This window comes from Crocuta crocuta, unplaced genomic scaffold, assembly GCF_008692635.1.
Source record: "Crocuta crocuta isolate KB4526 unplaced genomic scaffold, BGI_CrCroc_1.0 scaffold327, whole genome shotgun sequence".
Taxonomy (NCBI): Eukaryota; Metazoa; Chordata; class Mammalia; order Carnivora; family Hyaenidae; genus Crocuta; species Crocuta crocuta.
This window is the reverse complement of record NW_027529176.1, coordinates 819,895-827,246: the sequence shown is the minus strand read 5'-3', so window position 1 is coordinate 827,246 and position 7,352 is coordinate 819,895. Positions and strand designations below refer to the sequence as shown.

The 7,352-nt window shown below is 61.2% G+C and overlaps 1 long non-coding RNA gene across 2 annotated transcripts in view; it reads right to left on the bottom strand.

Moving 5' to 3' along the window:
• Nucleotides 1-3,206: 3,206 nt before the first annotated feature.
• The window catches only part of LOC144226715 (uncharacterized), a 5,179-nt gene continuing 1,033 nt past the window's right edge, over nt 3,207-7,352 (bottom strand). The window contains exons 2-3 of one of the 2 annotated variants that reach the window (XR_013333717.1): nt 3,745-3,822; nt 3,207-3,454 (exon numbers count right to left, since the gene is read on the bottom strand). This is a non-coding gene — a long non-coding RNA (uncharacterized LOC144226715). The remainder of the gene's footprint in view (nt 3,455-3,744; nt 3,823-7,352) is intronic. The other variant, XR_013333718.1, reaches the window with a different exon arrangement.

The following is a 7,352-nucleotide window of genomic DNA, read 5'->3' as shown; positions in this document are numbered from 1 at the left end:
GGCTGTCGTGTGCTCACAGCCCAGCTCACGGGCTACCCTTCAGGGACAAGGAAGGGGGGGTGTCCCAGAGCAGAGGCCAGAGGCGGAGGCCACACAGCAGAGCATCAAGCCGCGGAGGAGTATCCTCAGGAATTTGCCCTGCGGGTTTCGAACGTGCTTGAACCGGCGAGCCCTCTGTGGCTGTTTGCCCCCTTTGAGTGGGGGTGTCTATTCTATGCCGGTCCTACCACTGTCTTCCGGAAGCTAAGANGGGTGGACCGCATCCGGAGCCCCCCCTACACCTGACTTGGACAATTTGGATAAGACTGGGGCTTCTGGGCTGCTGACATTCACATGAGGTTTGGGACGTGATGCCGAACGGGCAGAGACTCTGGGGGCGGGTAGGACCGGATGAATGTAATTTTGTACGTGACAGACATGGATTCTAGGGGGCCAGAGGGCAGGAGCGCAAATGGTGGTCCCCAGAACACATGTCCACCTCCAGATCCCTAGAGCCCACGAATGTTATCTTACTTGGAAAAGCGGGGGGTCTTTGCAGTTATAATTAAGAATCTTGAGATGAGATTGTGTCAAGATAACTCAGGGAGGCCCTAAGTGCAGGCATGTCCCTGCGGAGGGCGGAGGCAAGTCCTGGAGAGAGGCCGTCGCGAGCCAGGAGCTGGCGGGCGCAGCAGGTCTGCCCCGAGCCTCCGGGGGCGGCAGCCCTGCCCGTGCCTGGGTTCCGGCCTCGTGGCCTCCCAAGGGCGAGGGAGTAACGTCCGTTTTTCAGGCCGCCCGACGCTGCCCGCAGGAAACTACCACAGGCTGTTCAGTGGTCCTTCCTCGGTAAACAGGCGTCAGTTGCTATAGCGATAACAACAGCGAAACCCGCTGTGTCCCTCGGGGCCACGTCCGGTGCCTATGCTACAGGCCTGCCCTGCAGCCCTTCACCCGATATGGAAGGGGGAAAGGACGCGTTTCAGAAGTTCAAAATACACACTCATTTGAAAAACCGAAAAAGAGCAGAATAAAGACCGTAAGAGACACTTCTTTCTGGTTTCCCACAGCCGCCTCACACCTGCACCCTGCGGTCCCGTGCCCGCTCCCCACGCCCCCCGGAGGGCCTCCCCTTCTCCACTGCCCTGGCCACCAGTGCTGCCACCGGCCCACCTGGACCCGACTCCAGACCAGGAGCGCAGATGCCTTCTAGAGTCTTCCTTTCCTGGAGACTTGGTCCCGGCTCCGTCCCCACCCCCAGAGCCGGAGTGGGCAGCAGTAAAGGACCCTGCTGAGAGCTGACCACCCGGCCAGGACACCCGTCTGCAGCTGAGCCAGGACCGGCACTCCCCCAGAGGAGAGGGAACAAGCCACAGCTTCCTGTCCCTCACCTTCTGAGTGGGCACCTTCCTCCTGGCACCTGAGAACGAGTCCCTGACCTCCCCCCCACCTGGGCCCCCAGCACCCTGGGCCACCACATGATCCAGGGCCAGGCCCCCCAGGGGTCCCTGATCTCACCCCTCAGAGCCCCACCGAATGCCCACACATCGCCCCCCGCAGCCGCCATCTTCTGGTCCATCCCGACCTGGGCAACGGGCCCCCACCTGCACCACCAGCCTCTGGCCTCCATGAGTCCTTCCCGAAGGGGCCCAGACGCTGCCCCTACTGCCAGCTCCCCTCAGGCTTTGTGGGGAAACCCTCGCCCACACCTTTCCAGGCCCTTGGGCTTAAGGCCCCACCCCCTGCTCACCCCACATAGCCCTCAAAAGCAAGGGGTGATCACATTCGGCCCCCGACACGAGCAGATGGGCAAATAAGAGAGATCACCCAGCACTCAGCAATGCTCGTGACCCCGAAGGCCACAGATGCCCCTGTGAGCCAAGGCCTCCCCTTCCCCAGGGACCTCAGGCCAGTGTTCCGCCCGCCTCCACTGTCCTGGAGGGCACCCTCCGTCCCACGCCTTCCCCCCGCACCTCCGACCTGATTACATCCCCACACAGATCTCACCAAGGCCCCCAGTGCCCCTTATCACCAAGGGCTGGGCACTCTTTGGGCCTCATCCTGCTCCACATCACTTGCCCAGGCGGCCCTCTCCTGGCTTGTCACCCCTTCCCGTTCACTGGGCCACCAGGACCCCAGCTGAGGCTCCGTCCCTGCCCCAGGCCCCAGCTCTGCTCCCCCAGCTACCCTAGGGCGCCTGTCCCCAGCCAGGCCTCGCATCCCGGTCCCTGTGTGCACGCTCACCTCCGGCCCGTCCGCCCACGCACACGCTCACCTCCGCTCCCACGCCCGCACTCCCACTCTTCCGCCTTCCCCGACGCACACGCGGCTCCTTCCCAATCCGCTCTGGACCCCCCCCCGCCCGCTGCCACCCTGCCTTCCACCACCCCAGCACCTCCACATTTCCCCTCAGCCACTTCCCCGGGGAGACGGGGGCCTTCTCACCAGAGCCAGGTCCCACAAGGGGTCCGTCCTCCCTCCCCCGAGTCTGCTCATCTGTAAGCCACAGAACGGAGGTGCCACGGGACACGGACCAGCCCCAGAAAGCTGTTTGGTGGGAAAGAAGGTGTTTGAAATCCTCTTTGTCACCCACTAACCCAAGTCCAGACCCCGGGCGTGACACCCCAAGGCTCCTGCACATCTCTCAGCCCCAAACAAATACCTATGGATTAAAGAGGAAGATGTCAGAAAACAAAAATAAGCATCAAAACTGGAAGAAACTCTTAGCAAATGTTTATGGTGTGTTTGTTTGCTATTTTTTAGAGTCAGCACACGTGGGGGAGAGGAGCAGAGGGAGCTCGCACAGAGGCGACACGGGGCTCAATCAGCATCATGACCTGAGCCAAAATCAAGAGTTCAACGCTTATTTAGTAATTAATGCTTATTAATCTTTGAGAGAGAGAGAGAGAGAGAGAGAGAGAGAGAGAGAGCGCGCATATGAGTGGGGGAGGGGCAGAGAAACTGAGACCCAGAATCCGAAGCAGGTTCCAGGCTCTGAGCTGTCAGCACAGAGCCCGACGCGGGGCTGGAACCCACGAACTGCGAGATCACAACCTGAGCAGAGTGGAAGTCGGATGCCAGGTGCCCCCTTAGGAAATATTTTTTATAAAAGAAGGATGTTCTGAACATGACAAAAAATTCAGAGATCATAAAAGACTGGTAAATTTTTAAATAATTTTTTTAATGTTTATTTTNTGGTTAAAAAGAAACTAAAAAGATAACCCGTAGAATCAGAAAAGTTTGCAAATCATCTATCTGGTAAGGGACATGTCGCTAGAATACATAAAGAACACTTACAACTCAACACTAAAAAGATAAAAGCCCAATTTAAAAATGGGCAAAGGATCTGGACATGTCTCCAAAGAAGGTACACAAGCGGCCACTAAGCACGTGAAAAGGTGCTGAACGTCGTTAGCTGTCAGGAAGCACAAATCCCAGTCACAATGAGATATTACTTCCACTCGCTGGGACCGCATGTCTGTAACCAGAAAGGCAGATGACAGTAAGTGCCGGTGAGGAGGTGAAGAAACAGAGCCCGCGCGGCCCGCTCACACGAGTGCAGGCGTGTTCGCTGCTGCGGAAAGTCCGGCAGCCCTTCTGCCGGTTAAACATAGAATCAGCACGTGACCCGGCAATTCGCTCCCAGACAGATGAAAGCACAGGTGCGTACAAACACTTGCACGCGAACGTTCACTCATAATGGCCGACGGCGGAAACCACGCAAATGTCCACGACTGACGCACAGGTAGACACACAGTGTGCCCGTACCGCTCAGCGTCGCTCTGCCGCAGGAGGCGTGAAGCCCCGTCACGCGCTACAGCATAGACGAGCCTTGAGAACACGACGCTAAGTAAAAGAAGCCAGGCACAAAATTCTTTGATTCCATTTCTATGAAGTGTCCAGTGGGGGCAAATCCATAGACACAGCAAGTGGATCAGGGTTTGCCAGGCACTGAGTGTGAACGTAAACGTTCTGGAATTGACTGCAGTGGCCTAAGGAGCCTATTACTGTGCTACAAACCACCGACCTCTCCCCCCCCCCACACGCACACGCACTGCAGTCACCCCAGCCACTGAGACTGGGGGTCGGAGCCGTGACCTTAACCGTTTTCCTCTGCGTACTTCCACAGCGCCTGCCTGTCGTTTCCTTCCCTTCCCTGAACACGTTTCACTCCTGACAGGGGCACGGACCAAACGGCCTCTCCGAAGCCCAAAGAGCTGCTGGCCTCGGCTCCTGCCAGCTGAGCTCGGGCCACCGCGGTGCCACCGCACGCTGTCACCCACTCACCCATCAAGCACCCTGCAAATGCTGGCTGAGGGCCCGGGGTGGTGCCAGGGACACAGATAACCCAGCTCAGGGCCCAGGACCGGAAGGCGGGGCGTGTGGGGAGGCCGCTGGGGAAGCCCCTCCAGCTGAGTCTCAAAGAAAACACAAGACACGCGCTGGACATGTGCGTGGCCCGCAGACACGTGGACACCCCTCTGGGGGCGTCTCCAGACCCACCTCCNTCGACCCCACGCTCTCCGCCTGCCCCTCCAGGACCACGGCAACAGCTTTGTCAGGCCCCGAAGCGCTACCCCCCCAAGCGCTACCCCCCCAAGCGCTACCCCCGCGCAGGCTGACTTTCTGACCCAGTTGCCACCCTGCTCCCAGGCTGATGGGACAAGTCTGAAGTCTCCACCCAGGCCAGCCCCGCTCCCTGCCCTGAACACAGGCCCCTGCACACAGGCCCTGCCACCGAGGGGGGGACTTGGGCCCCTCCTTTACAAACGCCCTTACCCCAATCACCTGACGCCCCCTGGATTCTCCCTCACCCCAAACCCTCCTCCACCCTCCCACACCCAGCCTCTGAGCCGCGGCAGGCCAGGCTGGGGCAGCTGGGAGGCAGGACCCCCCCCACGGCCCCTCAGCACAGGAGCCTCTCCCATGGGGCCCCCAGAGCTCTCCGGCCAGAGGCCACAGGCCTGACCGCTTCGGCCCCGCAGGGAATCTGCCCCAGAGGGAAGGCAGGGAGGATGGGGAGGGGCAAGGGCTCAGGCGGACAGGAAATTGAGAATGTTCTGGGAGGGGCGGTGACCATCCAGGGTCACTCACTGCACGGGGATTTCCAGAGGGNAGCGCCTGCGGTAGGAGCAGGAGGGGGTGCTGGGGAGTGAGTGCGAGCTTGGGGTAGAAACCGGGAGGCAGAAGGAAGCCAGAGCCCTTCGCAGGCCCCGCAATGGGCCAGGAGGGCGTGGGCACAGCCGGTGGCAGCCCCTGAGGCAGAGCCCCCTAGCTCTGGGCCCCGGGAGAGGGGGCTCCGGCTCCCTCCCCACCCACACGTTGGCTGACAGTCAGGCGCCAGCCATGCCTTCCTTTCCTCCATCAGTGGGGGGAAGGCCTCCACCTCCAGGGACAGGATGGGCCAGGGCCTCAGTCCTCCAATGGGTCCAAGGGGCTCACAATGGTCAGGCCTGCGGCTGTGGCCCAGCCTCCTCTGGCCTCCTCTAGGCTGCTCCTGGCTTTGGCGGTGGCCCAGACCTGGCCACCGGCATCACTGTGTCCCTCACTCAGAGTGGCTAGAGAGTCACAGGGCTGCGGACTATGACCCAGAAGCTCTCGTGACTCCCAGACCTGCCCGGACGCACCCAGCTCTTGCTATCCAGCAGTGCCAACTGTCAGAGCCACACGCACCTTGGGCGCTGACCCACCGCACTAGCCGGCCTGCTTCCGGAAGGCACCCCAGCACCTCGGGCAAGAGCTGCCCTCTGCCCTTTCGTCACCTCTGTCCACCGCACCCAGGAGGTGGACAGGCACCCAGACAGCCCAGGGTGTCCGCCACCCAGCCTGGGGTCCAGGGGGGGGTGGGCGCTAAGATGGGGAACCCCCAGGGATCTGTCGGAGCTCACTCCTAGGAGGCAGGTCCCCACCCCAGAGAGCAGAGGGAACACAGCTACTCAGCCCAGGATGCTTCAGATTGATGCCTGGGACAGGCTCTGGCACCGCACGCAGCTCTGTGGCCTGATTATACCAAGGAAGGTTCTGCAACGAACCACTATTCATGCTGTGTAGGTCCCCCCACCGGAGTGTCCAGTCCATCAACAGTCTGTCCCGGGGTGTGCGGCTCCGTGCACAGCGGCCTCCCCGNTAACTACCCTCCCTCACTCCCTCAGGAGCCCACTGTCATGGGATCATCTCTACCAGCACCAGGCAAACCGGCTGCAGAGCCACACAGCACATCCATCCACCTGGCCAGAGACCAAGCAAGAGCCGTTAGGGGAGGGTGGCCCGGCAGGGGTGAGTCCTAGGCCCTGTGAGACCTCTCCCTGCCTGGGCGAGGCCAGTGGGTAGAGAGCAAGGCCCCAGCAGGACCTCTCTCCCTGAGCTGCCCTTGGGGGCAGAGCCAGCACAACCAGCCACGTGGGGCTGGAAACAGCTCTGGTCAGCTCTGCCCAAGGCCCCCACCTCGACCCTCTCCAGTGGCTCGCTCTCAGGGCCCTAAGCCACTGAGGGCCAGGAGCCAGGGCCGCCCGGAGGCTGGGCTGTGCTGGTGGCAGCTGAGACAGTGACGGCCTGGGCAGGGCCAGAGACCCCGGAGGGGAGAGGGGTGGGGGGCAGCTGAGACACTGAGACCCCAGGAGGGGAGAGGGGTGNGTTCTGTCAAAGCCACAGACCCAGTTCCTCTAAGGAAGAAGAGAGGGTGGCCCTGTGCTCCCTAGCCCCCAGCTTCCCCCTGCCCCAGGGGACGGAGAAGGGCCGTGAGGAGTTCCTTGCCCAGGGAGGGTGTCAGCCTAGGTGCTGGCCAGTTTTGGGATGTGAGGAGAGGCCACAAGTATGTGACCCANACTCAGGCTCGCCCCTCCCCTCCTCCCTCCCACTGCGAGGCTGAAGAGTTGGTATCTTCGATGTAAAAAGAGCCCCGAAAATTTAAGTATGAAAGGACTGAAGGAGGCAATTTGCGGAGAAAAGAAAACAAAACGTTTGGTAAAAATAGAAGACAAATTCTTTCCCACGCCCGAAGTGGGCAGAGACGGTCTCTGCGCGCAGACCCGTGTCCTCCCTGCAGCGCCGCACCCCGGCCTTCCTGCAGCTGCCCCGTGACCAGAAGCCTGCGGCCGGAACGGGCGCTGGCCCTGAGGTCGACAGCACAGCTCCAGGCAGGGACAGCTGAGGCTTCCCCCTCCCCCCAGCAGGGGGTGACGCTGAAGAAGGACCAGGGGTGCCCAGGGACACCCATGATTTGGTTTCAAGTGGGTAAAAATCCTTCTCTCGAATCCGTATGTGATACTTGAGGACCGGCACCCACACTGTCCTGGGGCAGCTCCCTGCCCTCGGGCCTGTGCCTCCACCCACAAGCCCCTGGCTGCCCGCAGCTGGTCTTCCAGGGCTCACCCACC